This window comes from Rhipicephalus sanguineus, chromosome 2, assembly GCF_013339695.2.
Source record: "Rhipicephalus sanguineus isolate Rsan-2018 chromosome 2, BIME_Rsan_1.4, whole genome shotgun sequence".
Taxonomy (NCBI): Eukaryota; Metazoa; Arthropoda; class Arachnida; order Ixodida; family Ixodidae; genus Rhipicephalus; species Rhipicephalus sanguineus.
This window is the reverse complement of record NC_051177.1, coordinates 99579723-99595432: the sequence shown is the minus strand read 5'-3', so window position 1 is coordinate 99595432 and position 15710 is coordinate 99579723. Positions and strand designations below refer to the sequence as shown.

The 15710-nt window shown below is 44.4% G+C and overlaps 1 protein-coding gene and 1 long non-coding RNA gene across 2 annotated transcripts in view; one reads left to right on the top strand and one right to left on the bottom strand.

Moving 5' to 3' along the window:
- LOC119383457 (Down syndrome cell adhesion molecule-like protein Dscam2) overlaps positions 1–15710 on the top strand; it is a 179563-nt gene that overhangs the window by 28645 nt on the left and 135208 nt on the right.
- Positions 1–15710, bottom strand: part of LOC119383458 (uncharacterized) — a 166802-nt gene that overhangs the window by 49879 nt on the left and 101213 nt on the right. The window lies entirely within an intron of this gene.

Here is a 15710-nt window from a genome sequence, read left to right as displayed (position 1 = left end):
ATGCACTCTGCACAACGACCGCCAGGAAGATTTGAGGCACGCTCTTTATGGTAAACCAAGTGGCCTGAGATGTCTGATTAAGTTAAAAAAGAAAACAAATTGCATTACAAACATATGTTTTTCGAAGCTACGTAAGCTACGCAAGAATATTAGCCAAGACATTGATCGTTAGGAATGTAAATCTTGAGTTCTTGCAATGTTTCAGCGGTTGAGGCTGAGAATTGTTACATTACTATGTCTGCGGCATTTGCAGCTATTTGCACCACTTAATTACAGGGACATATTTGCCATCTCATTTATTATTTTCACTCATATACATGCATTAGTTGAAGCATCGGCCTAGTTGTCACGTTGTGTATTTAAATAATGTTGTTTATGCATTCGCCTAAGATGACTCGAAGGCGAACGCGCCATCTTCTTTTTCTTCTCAGTCGATGTAGTGATACTGCCCCGCCACCAAACGAAAGCTTTCAGCACCTAATGTGATTTCGCACTGCCTCCAGGTTCAGAGGCACCTCACCTGCATGGTTTTGCACTGCCTCCGTGATCGGCCCACTTTTGACCAAGCGATGTTGTCATGTGATCACGTCATCATGACGTGACGTCACAAATATTGCGATCTGTGACGTCATAGTGACGTCATGTGCTGACGTCATCACGTGATCATTTCTTGCATCTCTTGTGTTTGCGCAGTTGCGGAACGCCGGTGAATTTTCGCGTTTCATTAGGCATCTAAGGCTTTCGCTTTACAATTATTGTTTCGTGTTTTATTTGTGCCACAAAATACAATTCTCACGAGTACTGTTTTTAATAGGCTACTTGAAGAAAACCTATTACAAGCAGTCGAAGATATGTAGTTCGTCTTGCTCAGAAACCAGACAGCAATACAAAATGAAATATGTGGGGGAAAAAGACAACTGGGAAGACGTACAAAAGAAACACAACCGCTAATGTAATACGGATACCAGACAACACAAGCAGTTGGGATGACACCGAAGGCTGCGAAATGTTAAAAAAGCCATCGCATGAGTTGATTACTATATAACTGAGCACGAAAGGATAGGTGCACCCATGGGCACAATGCCTGGAGAAAAGAGTATAAAAATTGTAACGAAAATGTGATAAAAAAGGAGTTCCCTAAGGCTGAACATATCCAGGTCACACGATGCAAAATGTGTTCTGCTAAACACAAGAACCGCTATTTTATGCTTTCTGGCCACAAGAGCCATTTTCCTCTTTGCTTTCTTAGGCTCCCCGCAGAAAAAAAAAATATATATATATATATATAATAAAAATGTTTTTATGGTGAGCTGATTACCGAGAGCAGCGCTGAGGTGGATGTATACCAGTCTGTTTATTTGCTGCTTTTTTACTTGAGTAATTTTCTGTCTCCTATGCGAGAAACACTTCGTGGTTGAAGTCCTTAGCTGACACGCAGCGTATTTGCACGTTTTGTTTTTATTGTTTCTTTTCCTTGCCACGTGCAGTGGCATGCTATGAAGTAATAACAAAACACCGTTTTATTTCGCGCCAGAGAGTAGGAGTGAAAGCAAATAAAAAGACACACCATCGTTTCACAAACTCCGGAGCAGGAATTTCACGCCGCGTTCACCTCATGCTGGAAGGCATCACGACGTCGGAGCACGCTTGTGGCTTCGGGAACGAAGATGAAGAACTCGTGGTTGCTGCACGCATGTTCACCAGGTGTCTTTCGCACGCTTCAGGATCGGAGTCTTGGGCTGATCACGAGGCGCCGTTCTCGTAAAAGTAGCTACTTCGGATGTAGCGGGGAAGTAGGAGGCACTAGCAGCGACCGGAAAAGTTACGCTCAAAGTAACTTTTTAAAGTATATTTCTTTTCGCGTTGTTCGTCGCCTATCAGCCTTGTACGTTTTACAGCGAAACCTGTTATGAGATTAAACAAGGGCCTTTTTTGGCGCCGTAGTTATCCGCCGCCGCCGCCGCCGCCGCCGGTGTCCGTAACCACTATCGAACGAATAAAAAAAAACGAGGTTCGAACCTGGGTCCCCTGCATGGGACTCCAGTGTTCTACCTCAGAGCCATGCCGGTGCTTGAAACGGCTTTGCAAAAAGACCCTATACAGGCTTCATGTCGAGAAGGAACCACAATAAAATATGTAATATAGTGTGGTAGAAGAGTAAAATAAAAACCAGGTATCACACAATGCGAATTCTGTAACCAGGCGTCACACAATGCGAATTGCGCAACGAGTGGGTTGAATGCTTCCAACCCATTACATAGGGCTCTGTCATAATTCTTCATCGTCATCAGCCACAGTATCAAAAAAATGCACATAGTGCCTTACAGGTGTTTAGCGGGTACCACGGTGCTCCGCAGGATGACGAAAAATTGAATACAATATTAATGAGAACTAACAGACAATAATGCCAAGGGAAGTATAGATGTTATTTGTGATAAGTGAATAGTGGCTGCTTCCCTACTTGACCAAAATTATAATGATTTATAGCGTAGTGGGTTCCTCGCAAGTGCACTTCTATTGGTTACCAAGGAAGCCCATAAAATCCCATGATCCATTTCCTCAGGGTCTTAATAAAGTTAATTCCCTCTCTCTTTTTCTCACGTTAATATATGTTATAAAGCGTGGTGGAAGAGTTAAATACCGACCGGGCGTCACACAATGCGAGTTACGTAACTGGTGGGTCGTTTAAAGATTCCAACCCATTACAAAGGTCTCAGCCATTATTCCTCATCCTCATCAGCCGTCCCATCAACAAAGTGCACATTATGCCTCACAGATGGCACCTGGCTTCTCCGCAGAATGACGAATAATGTCGGGGTGGGTGCTTCCCAACTTCACAAAAATTATGATTCATGCCGTATTGGGTACGTTGCTAGTGTACTTTTATTAAGTAGTCACAAGAGAGGTTATAACGGGCTCTAGGAATGCCGCTCTTCCAGATTTCGCCGTGACTGTGCTGCGCTTTCCGCGCAGGCCTGTCGTTTTTCCTTAAGCACGCTTGGCTTGTATAATCAATTGCATATGCCAATTTGTACGATCATTAGGCGAACATTGCGCAGCCATTACATGTAATTAGCTGCACTTAATTTGTTAAGCACGGGCTCAACTCGCAATGCTTTACCTTCGTAAGTGCATTTTGCAGTTGTTTTTAACGAAAACACCCATACGACACGCACTTCATTTTTTGTACTCTCTTGTTGCGTGATTCTTGAAGATATGCAGTCGTCCGTTTGATGGCCTGCAATATCCCGCAGGCATCGCGTCCCGCGTCAAAGTTACTGCGCTAACTATTTATATTGCGTTAGTTACTGGTTAGTTCACACGTTGGCTTTGACAGACTGCCCGACAGTGCCCCATGAGACGCATTACGGACTAGCGAAGGCGTGTTGGTGATGTTTAGTGGTTATAGTTTGGTTCGTTATGCTGTTCGGCTGCTCCTGCCGCAGGGGAGCTGCCATTCTACAGTTGGAGCCACTACATTGCTAGTGCTCTCTTTTTAACGGTGCTGTTTTCTGAATGAATTACGTGCTTTGGCTTCTATGCATTGCAACTTCTTTCGTTCTACTCTTAACGATATTGCATCAACTAAATGGAGGCATTTTTTTTTTATTTATAATACCCTCAGGGCATGGCATTGGGCAAATAAAACAGGAATGAATACGTAACAGTCTCCAGGTTATACATAATTTACTTCAACGAAAACAAAATAAAAATAAACAAACAGGAGCAGTGAGTACTGATTTTCCGACAATATTATGTAATGTTTCAAAAAGTTTGCTCAGTGATGGTTGCACGCTTGAGGGAAGATGGTTCCACGTACAAAAATAAAGCTAGTGTGGCAACGCGATCTACCTTATTACGGATCAACGGGTTTGAAATGTACACAGGCCGGAGTTCAAAAGTGTTGGATGGTGGAAAATTTTATGAAATAGCAAAGACGGGCGACTTTGCGTCGGTGGCCATAATAAGTGATAAGTTATTTTTCGTTTGATGCGGTTGATTTTCTGATTATTTTGTACTAGTTCAAGAGAGGTGCATGACACTAGGCGGATAATAAGTTTGGAGCATGAGAGACTATAAAGCAATAAAAAGGGTGCTTTGGAAAAGTGCGTCGTATGGTGCGATAGATTGTTAATGACCTCTACATGGTTGGGTATTTGTGATGTGTACACCAAGATTTTATAGGAGATGACGGAATTAAGGGAATGTTGTTTATATGATAGGTGTTAGGACTTCTTCATAATTTAGATGCTGCCGACAAGCACTTTACCGACAAAAATAAGCTATCTGGGGGCACTGTTTGATTTCTTTTCTGATTCAGATAATATCACTACAATAAAAAATGTGGTTAGAACGGGACTTTCTTTCTTATAATATTTACGTGCGGGAAGTTGCACGAAAGATAAATATGCGTGGCAAGAAACATCGTTCGTTCATAAAGACGCATTGCGCAGCAGGAACTTCGTGCTCAACGAACTCGAAGCAGACAAAAAAGTGTTAATTTTAAAGACGTAGACGAGTATCCTTGAGAACCACTCACGAGATTTGGGCATTCTAAACAACCAATCGTGTTGCCTTGATCACTCGGTAGAGTCTGCGTCTGCAAATTATGAAACGCCTACGTGGCGGGAGAACACCCGAAAAATAAAACAAAAGGCAGCGCGCCCTTCCTTTCGCTTTGAGAGAGAGAGAGAGAGCAAAAGGTTGCCCTCATACACGCCTACTTCATGAAAGGAATAAGTGACAACGACACTTTCTGGGCATGAAGCCGCAAGGAAATCCATCCGTAATTTTCAGAAAGGAAGCTTCTTAGTTGAAGAAAAATTCGTCCTATTCCGGAGATCGAACCCGGGACCAACGGCTTTCCATCGCGGTCGCTCTACCAATTGAGCTAACAAGGATGCTAGAATATGGCAGCGCGAGGTCGACGTGACGGGTATGTCACAGGCGCTATTTGAAAACGTTCACGGCCGGAGTTGGGTCGCGCGCGGGAGTGTAGACGAGCCGTGGAGCGTCACTAATTATGACGCGTGACTTCGGCTATACTTCCAATGCGAAGCGTTCAATGTCGCCAGGGCGAGTGCGTCGAGAAGCAATGTAGAAAGAGAAGCAAAAAAGCAGGGGGCACATGACGTCAACGTGACGTGCTACCTTCCCTCCGCCACTTAAGAGAACGTAAGACAGCTATACCAGTTGCGAACGCTCGCCGGTGAAAAAAGGAAGAGTGACTCTTTTTCGGGCGTGAAGCCAGCATTTTTGAGGCATGATAACAGAAAAGTTCCATTTATTTTTACATGTTTGGTATAAAAGGGACAATATTTCAATAAAATGTTCCCAAAATGGCGCCTAAGTTTAAGGCTTCTAATGATTAACCGAAATTTGCAATGAGGCCTGGTGGCATTTAAACGCGAAAAAAAAAAGAGTGGCACAAGAATGGAGTGCAGGGAACGTTTTCACCATTATGCAAGACGTCCAAGTACGCAAAAGACTCAGTGGCAAGAAGAATGGAGTTGCGGATTTTAACAAAGGTCAGAGTAGAAGCAGTATGAAAACTAAAGATGAAAAACAACAGGGTGGGGGGGGGGGGGCTGTGATTACCTCCGTTCAAGCAGGGGTAATAAGACGAGCTCTTATTTTAATGAGCGCATGACGCTGAAATTAGAGACCGAGATGGCTGCCAGGGACCGGAAAAGATTGAACAAAGACAGATGCAGACACAGAACAAGCCGAAATTATTGTTTTTGCTCTTTTTCAAGCCTAGTCCGAATTTCATCAGTCTTTTCTTCGAAGTTTATGAAGTTGTAATGAAGCATAAAGATATCACGACATCGAAGTAAATTGGGTGGGCATATCAAAGGAAAGTTGCACATAGCCTGTAATGTACAGTAAATTTTCTTGGTAATTATAGCAATTATTTCACTGCAACCTACACGAGGCCTTAATATTTTTACAAAAGCACTGCGCGTGATCAGTAAAATACCCTCGCGTAATTTTCCAAGGCTAAATGCCATCGAACATATTTTATGGAACGGCGCACTGGAGTTCTTAATAATGTTTTCTTGTATTTTTGGTCTGAGTTTGGACTATGTAGCAGTTTTTTATCTTGAAAGAAGATGTAAAGCATTACTTCTAAAGAACTCAGGCTGGTTTTATTACGGCTGCGCCAAAATTGTGTTTGCTTAATTCAACACGCAAATATAAAAGCCATCACCGCTATAAGATTAAAGCTCTACTATTATTCAGCATTATTATGAAATCGTTCATTTTTTCACTAACATGACCATATAAAACGGTTAGTTCAAGTAATGTGCCGTTTAAAAATGTATGCGGTAAAAAAAGACGGTGCAGTTGCATGCTGCATAAAAGGAATTTAATATAATAGAAAGAGCACACTATGGACAGTCTCTTGTCATGCTACAAGTGTTGTTTTGGAACTCCAGGAAAATTGCAAAGATCACTTTTAGGGGCGAAGCCCCTTGTGGTCTCTGCTAGTCGGCGTGTCATGTCGTCGTCACGGTAACTCAAGTTGTCAAACTGTGGTAAAAAACTAGTGCATAATTAGTCAGAACAAGTTAAGAATAAACTAACATGATTTAAGCTAATTTAAAATAGTTAAATATTCAGGATATAATTTCATCAATTAACCGAAATTTGTTAAATTCCGTCTCAAAATTGGTTTCAAATGCCGAGTTTTCTCCTGTAAATCATACTTCGTAGCATGTTGCGGTGTGTTATACGAAGACAACCTAAGGCAAGTCTGCCTCTAATTTAAACGATTAAAACCGGACCAACGCAAGAAAGGGCGCCAGCGCCTCAGCAAGGGCGCGACTGCTCCTCCCACCAGCGCTTCCCCGGCTCCCGGTCAGCGCGCGCCGTGTGGCGAGAGAGAGGCGAACGGTGCGAGTTCGCTCCGGAAGCGCTCTTTCTGAGATGGACGCTGAACTGTAAGCTCGTAAGGAGCTGAGAACGCGCACTCGCCCGTAAAAGACAACGCCGACGCAGGGCCGATGAAGCGGAAACACCGGCGCACTCTGGATGCTTCGGCCCTAGCCATGTTTCACGTTAGTGGAGCTGAAACATTTGAAAAGCTTCGGCGCTTCAAAAGTTTTTTTTTTAGGAGGAGACTAAGGAGGACTGGCGCCGTTAGCTGTATTTGCTCCTAGCCTTTCCTTAACTTTTCTGTGGCTCGGATGTAATGAAATACTTTTGATAATACCCATACGAAGCCAACATATTCAGACATCAGATAATACAGAAAAATTGAAAGAACGCAAGAAAAAAATTGAGGCAGCATCGCACTATAGTGGTGCCAAGAGTTGAAGGAAGTGCGGAGCTTGGCGGCCTTCTTTGTTTCTCTTTATTTTTCGCTTTCCTCCTATTTCTCTCTTCCCTCTATTTTTTTCTATTTCTTTCTTTCTCTCTATATATATATCTCCTTCAATTTCTCGCTTCTTCTATCCTTCTTCTTCTTTTATCCCTTTCTCTCTTCTCTCTCTATTATCGCTTCCTCTTTCTCTCTTTCTCCTTCATTCTATATCTTTCTCTCTCCTTCTTTGATATTCATTCTTTCTGTTTTTATTCCCTTTCTTTCTGTCTATTTCTGTCTTTCTCTTTCTATACCTATCTGTCTATCTGTATACATTTCTGTCTTTCTATACCTTTCTATACCTTTCTATACCTATCGCACTGCGCAATGCTTTCTCTTAACTTTTTTCTTCCTGTAATGCCGGGAATGGTACTTCACCCACGTCGTACTTAGCAGCGCAACGTTTTTATTGCAACATGCGACAATGACGGTCATACGTAAAACAACGAAATACAAAAAGAAAACAATCACAGCATATCTACGGAGCGAATGATGATGAGTGGGGCGAAGCTCCGGAGAGAATCATCGGTAAACCGTGAAACTCTTCCGTGAAATTCGCCCAGTACATCATATAAAGTGTGTGAAACACCGTGTATCTATTAAACATCAAACTTTTATTTTACTGTTGGTTTACGTGGTCCCTTCATTATCACCGCTTTGTGTCATATTTTAGATGCGAAAGAGCACGTACACAAAGCAAAGAAACACACAACGACAGGACGGGCGGCACTTTCAACTGAATTAGGCTGAGCGCAAACCCAGAAGTAAATATACAACATACACACATGCGCAGTCTCAACACAACCTCAGGCTATCCAGCTATCGAACAATCTCTGTTCTGATCCATACAACGTCACCGACGTATCACTGATACACCTTTCTCCTTTCTTTCTTATGTAATAGGCTTCCATCAACTCACGCGCAGTTTGATACTTGCTTATGCCTATAATCTTGATCTCTTTAAAACGTGGTTGACACTTGCAGGTTTTGCAATGCATAGGCAAATGCGCCATGCCGTCCTTCATTAAATTCAGTTCATGCTCCCTGACTCGTTCATTAATACAGCGCCCGGTCTGCCCGATGTAGGAGTTGCCACAAGAAAGGGGAATTTCATACACCACGCCTTTGGCACATTTCCCGTACGTCGTGCCATGTTTCTTGCCGCATCCATTTGTGTATGTGCTCCTTCGCGGCTGAAATATGTCACTAAGCAAGTACCAACTAGGCCAACAAACAGTCTTGTTAAAACACCGCTTTGTGATCGGTGAAATGCAGGGAAAGGGTTCGCTCCCGAGCGAAAGAGAAAGCGCGCCAAGAGCGACCGCGTTCCCCGCTCGCCGCTGTGAGAATTAACGGCAAGGCTAGAGGGAAGACACGACGCGAGTTCGGTAGCATGACCAACGAAAGCCAACGGAACGCGATCGTGCAACTGCTCCGGCTTCGCGAACAATGCACGGCGTTTACTGCACATAAAGCGTCCCAAAACCAAACATCTTGATCAAGGTGTGCTTTGCGTCTTTCGTAGAAATAATTTCTTTATCATGTACATTAAGATGAAAAGTTGAAAGCTCACTAGAGTATATCGCTCACTAGAGTATGTCTTTTAGTGTGATTAAATCAAGGAACATTATGATGTCTTGTAAATTACGATATATAGTGAATTGCTCAGCTAGTGAGCAATTCATTAAACTATAGCTGGCTACATACATACCACTACTAGTACAGAGGAGGGAACGACCCACACCCTAAGGAGCTTCGCCCCTAAAATGAAAGGCAACAATTAAATGTGGCAACGTAAACTGACAAAGGATCTCGAAAAAAGATCAGATTGCCGTATCAGAAACGGCTGACCGCCGGCAAGCCCATCATCGAGAGAGCAACAATAATTGGAAAATGCATGCAGATACGCATCTAGCCGCTCACCTTAGAGGGCCACATTTGTGATTACCCTCATTTCTGCACGCTCTCCGGGGCCGGGTTTTTCGCGAACCGTGCCACCGCCACCAATATCTGTAACTCATCAAAGCTTCGCTTAATAATCTATGCGCATATATCATTACACTATGCAATTTGCCATAACCATACAGATAAAATGAAACCTGGCAATTGTAACGCCAGTTACCGTCAAGCGATACCGAATACTATAGGGTTAGGAGTGGCACTTACACGAAGTTACTTGTTTCTAATTGGAACGCATCACATAACTTTATTACGCTCACGCGGAGGTAAATGACGTATTAAACACTAGGGCACGTATTCGCGAAGACGTCTTATGCATGAAGAATTTTGGTAAGAGAATATAAGCAATCACGATGCGGGAGATATTAGAGAAGCCGGCTGAACTATGGGACAACGCACTTACGAAAAAGAAGTTTTGGGAATTCGGCCCTAGCTTCAGATCTTTTTGTTTCGGTATGTGATCGAGTGTGAACCTTTGAATAGCTTTAATTATGACTCACATACGATTTGGGCAGAAAGATCATTTGACCAAAGTCGTACGAGTCGTAGGTGCATAAAGCAACGTCGGCGTTGTTATAGTATCACACCTCAACCCATCTCTATATGGCAGTTCACTGACTTGATTTAAGCCTGAAAATGCGCGCACAACTAACGCTATCTCGCTCTCTGATTATTAACACGAAAGTGTTTTATGCCGGGGTCAACCAAGATTTCAGTGACGTATTTCCCTCACGGATATGACGTCGATAAAATGGACGCTGACGGATGAGAAAGAAAGAAGAAGAAAATGTTCCGCCGCCGGGAATCGAACCTATGACGGCGACGACAATCGTCCGGTGCTCTATCGACTAGGCCACTGAGGCACGTACACGACACTCCACAAACGCGCCTTATATCTCTCATATATTCTCTCTCGCACGGTGCTCTCTGTTGGAGGAGCTAAGCGGGGCGGGACGGTGCGAGCGGCGAAGTGAAGTGCTGCGTCATGACACTTACTAGCGCCGATAGGGAACGATTCGGCGACGGCGCAGGCCATGGTTTAAGCGTCTCGATTCCAGCAAGAAACACCGGCCCCGCTAGCATCGGGGAGTCGCCCAGATGCAGTTACGTTCTTTACCTCTCGCTTCGCGTTAGCGTGTGACGGCTCGTTGTCGGAGTAGTGCAGCTTCGACATGTACCAACGGTATTCGTCCGCCGCCGACTGCTTCGAGTAACATAGCACCGACTAATAAAACTGCTGAAATAAGCACTGCAGAAAGGCAACGATGTCGACGAGTGAATGTCAACGATGTCGACGAGTGGTGGAACGAGACAGAGGCCAGCGGGAAGTAGAACGCGTGCGCGCGTTGGCGGCTCATACTAAGAACCCCTGCCTCCGGTGTCGCTGAATCGCAGTGTGGTAGTGTGTGCATGAGTACAAGCGTATACCCTATTATTCGGGAGCGCACATCGTGCCGTTTCTCTCCTTGATTGACGGCGCTTTTAAGAAGTGTATATTGAGTACCAGTGTTTATTATGTGATTGCTGATGTCATCTTTGCGCGGGATTCACGATACGCTGTGTCCAGGTATACGTTAACAACTTCAGCTGCCACAACGGTTAAATCATGAACGTGGACGTTAGTCGTCGCGATGGAGATGTGCCACTCGGCGTCAACGTAGGTGCATCCACGTCAAACGGTTCTACAGCTGCCAAACAACAATAGACATTGTACAAGCTCTCATGTATCACTGCACAATAAGCACTACTTCTGTGAAGACGCGTTTTACTTTCGTGTTATACCGATTGCTATGACGGACGGATCAGCCATATATTTGTTTCGTTTGTTCCCTAATTTATCAAAACGCCTCGCTTTTCTTTTTGCACACTTTAAGCTGGACACACGCCTGCCGGGTGAATGTGGAGGTAAATAAAAGCGATAAATGCCGGTAGTATATTTTTTTCAATAAGCATGTACGGCTATTTTCACTAAATTGCCCCCCCCCCCCTTTTTAGCCCCTATGTTGGATAACAAACCGGACGCTCATCCTGGTGACCTCGATTCGTTTCGTCGCGCTAACTTCTATTTGTTTTTGTAGCTAGAACTAGATCATTTGTACGGTAAAGGCGTTGATTGCACAGCCGCAATATAGAGTCAGCTGTCAGGACTGAACGTGGCCTCCGCGATTAGCTCCGGCAGCGGCGCGCAGCAGGGGCTAAGTAAAGTTTTATTTCCTTCTTCAGCTCTTTGGTCACGCTCATTTGACTTGAAGCCGATATATCTCATCGCTGAAACTTCGCTCACATCTTTTTCTTCCTCAACTACAATCCACTCAACTTCATTAAACTCACGTCGCTACATACATAATGTATTGCCTTAAGCGTGGACTTGACTTCATCACATTTCCGGCCTCCACTCGCGTCGAAGCAAACCTTGACTTCCGGCATGTGACTAATAGAATCCAGGCACGCACGCGTGCCTCTCGACACGCATATATATCATTCCCCCCTCCTCCAGTTTGCTCACGTGTTTCAGAGTCACTTGTGCACGACGCCATGCGCATCTCTCCCATTCTAAATTCCATCCGCTCCTCTCTTTGTTCTTTTAGTTGAGAGGATGCGTCAACAGTAATCCATCTTTCCTCGTATTTACGTACTATAAGCTTCGACTGCGTCGCGTCATCTTAACGCCATTCTGTGGCCACTTTCACGAGCGAATATTTCAGGAATGACGCTCCTCTTTTTCAACCGGACGCCACCACGTTCTATAGAGTAATGTAATAACGAACGCACAGCAAGCTCCCTACTGCGTTGCGGAAGGAAGTAAAAATGGGTCGGAACGACAGCGTCGCGAGGTCATTACGAGCGCGCCCGTTTCTTCTAACACATCCGCAGCGAGGCGCGTATGGACCGAAAGGTCGTATAAGCCCGCAAATCGCATTAAAATTTAGCTGGCGCCCGGTCCGAATATGCACGTCTACATCGCATTACAAGCTTCGCACCACGAAGTGGCTTGGCTGGAATATAGCGAAGTGAGAAAGTCGAAAGTAAGACCCAATATAAGGAAAAGAAATGTAAGCGCACTCGGAGCCTTTCTTTTATTTTTGCTTTGACGTCATATGCAGCAGTCAGAAAGAAGAGAGGACAAAAAAGTTGTGGTAGTGCTCCCTTCATAATCTCGGAAAGTATGAGGAAAGAAACCCGTCCGAAATGGCGAAGTTTTTTTTTTTTTGCTTTTCTTAACCTGATCAAGTCGATTCGGCGAATCCTCAGCAAAAAACATGATAAAAGAATATACGGTCGTATTGACTATTGTGCGCACAAAAAATGAAATCAGACCTAAGGAATGAAAAGGATGAATTATATTGATGAACCCGCTCAATGAACGTGATGGAAATGAGTACACGCCAATTATGGTGTAAAAGGCAGTGAGGAACCCATCAGTTCCGTTGCACTCGTTGCTTAGCTCGTTTTCTTATCGGTGACGGTGAACGCAACCACCAAACTTCAACGGCGTTCCCGGCTTTCTTAAAAATTTGCTAGCTTCCTGTGCGAGATGTCTTGCTGATACAACAGGGCCGTGAATGGTACGAAAATTATAGCAAATATTTCTGTCTCCCGTTCATATTCTACGTGACTGTGATGCTATGCTATCTTCTTAAGTCAGGAAGGAAATTATGGTTCTTCAAACATTTATATGCATTTTTCATTTTTTTTTACATTACGCAACCTCAATCTCATTATGGGACCCCCGGTATAGCTGAATTTCTGAGTACGTTTGTTCATCTGCAGTTATTTTCTGAGTACCAAATATAGTACATTCCACCAGTGCAGTCTGAAACGCGGATGCCGCGACCACAAACAAGCCCCTCTTTCGTTCAGACCATGCCTACTTCACTTAGCCTATAAACTTCAATGGCTGGTTTTACACTTCATCTTAACTTACTTAAACATGAGGTCCAACAATGTAAATGAAATAAAGAAAACAATACTGTAAAGCTAACCAAATGCAGCTTGTATTTCGCAAACAAATGTTTGCCCATCGGATTTTAACACTTGACCAAATATTCATACAGTAACACCTTCGTTTCTTGCACACGTCAGTGTTTTGTTTCACAAGTAGTCAATGCGATGGTGAAGGAAGAAAAGGGAAAGCAAGAGAGAAAATTATTTTCTGCAGAGTGAGACGCTAATCGAAGGCAAAAATGACATCGTAAGCATCCGCTTCATACCGTACCGCGCACTATATCGGTCGGTATTTCAACCCACATGGTATGTTAAATGTCATATTACCTTCCTTAATGCGATTTCTGATTCTGCCGTCTTAATGGCCAGCATTTCTAGTTCCCGTTATACCCTTTCTGCCGACACACTCCATATCTCTAATCTGCTCCGTTCCTTTTTCCTATCGTTTTCTTGGCCGTTCCGTTCAGCCGCTTGCATTGCGGTCGAGTTAGCTGATCAATGCTTCGTATCTTGCTTTCTAAGAAGCGGCGGCTGGTCCGCTTTCATGGTACTGCGACAGAAATTACAGGAGGTAAACATGAAAGAGAACCCACCACACGTTTAATCCCAGACAAACGCACGGACGATTATTCTCCGCACGTCCGACGGGTTTACAGCACGCGACTGAGTGAGCATTGCCAAGACACACGTTCTCAGCTTAGCTTGTTCCGTTCCGTTTCTGCGCCCAGATGGCGTCGCCATGGAATCCGTGCAAGCTCACTTGAAGGGGCAGACACATTAGCGTATGCTCGCAGCGAAACGGCCTGCTTTTTGTGCGTTCTCTCAAAACTAATTGCACGTCATTTGATGCTAATGAGTCTCCTGCTAGCGATCGCGGCGTAATGTTCGACCGGGGTTATCACGATTGCCCGAATGAGACATCTCGCGTTCCGGTCATTCCCTAGATGTTTATTTTCTTGTACGTACCTCATCGCACATATAGACTCTTTGTCTGTCTAAAATGTTCGCTTGTCATTGTTTGTGCTTGTCGTGATGCGACAAAAAAGGATTGCTTCAGTTCTAAGCCCATCGCCGTGAAAACAAAAGATGGTAATGATTATTACGAAGATGATGACCCACATCGCTGGCTCACAAGAGGTCTTGCATCGCTCTGTTCCTTGTATCTCAATAAAGACGAACGAATGTAAAGACAACAAAGATCAACATGAACAAACAAAAAGCTGGTCCGCGACCTTTCACTGGTGGCTGAGATAAGAGACGTAGTAAGATAAGAAACTACCGAGACATTCCGCTCTGTGAAGTTGGATGATAAGCGAAGCTGTTTAGCACACGGCACGGTGGTCATACAGAGTTTCGAACCATAGCCAATCACACAACCTGCTCCTTTAAAGTCTCCCATCTGAGCAGCGTTCTACTTACGTTTCTTTTGCGACATTCTCCGTTTCGCGACATCCGTCGTCGTGTAGGGCTTGCCGTATGCGCTTGGCATTTCGTGCGCGATGTTGATTGTCGCTTGCCGCTTGCCGCCTGTGAGTTCCCTTCATTTTTAGTGTATGCCCGTGGTGAGTGGTGAGGTTTGTCGAAATTGTGCGACGTTAGAGAGGAGGAGAGAAAAGTCACTCTTTCAGCCGACGTAAGAGTTCTGCGTTTGACATCACAAACGGCGAATCAGCCCGGTATCCTTGAGAAAACGCAACAGCGCTTTCGTTGCCTTTCGGAACTGGGATGGGCAGAAAGCGCTTCCGTCCATTTGATTTAGTGCAGTGCTGAGGTGAAGTCTCTCGCTTGCGTATGTAGGGCAGTAACACAGAAGGTGCTCAATAGTTTCCTCAACGGCACAGTCGTTGCACTCGGCGTTGTCGGCCATCTCTATATTAAATGAGCAGGCGTTGGGTGAATGCTACACCCAGACGCAGACGGCACAACACTGTATCTTCTTCCCGGGAAAGACCAGGTAGTAGCCGCAGTCGTAGAGATGGGTCGAGAGAGATTTCTTTGATGAGGCACTAGTGGTGCCAAGCTTGTAACGGGGCATGTAGAGAAGGGTGTTTCTGCTCCAGTAACATTGTAGGAAAACTGCATCGGAATGCAGGTTACCATAATGTCCTTCTTCTTCTACTTCCCTGCATACCCGGTTTCAGTCCCATACGACATGTAGGGAAGGGTGTTTCACCTCCACTAACGTCGTCGACTATTTGTTAGGCTAACTGTTGCCTTCTCCATTTTTAATTAGCGATTTCGAGTACAGCACCATCACTTTGCTGATACGTATCAAGTCGTATTGTTTCAAATAGATGACTTTACCGTAGAGATCCACGTTTGCGTCTCTGGTTTTAAGTAAGAAACTTGAGCGCCTTAGTAAGTTTTGTCGGCGGTTCTGACACCACAGCTGCTAAGCCAAGCATAATGCTTTAGGTAGTAACGACGAACCTTTAACTCA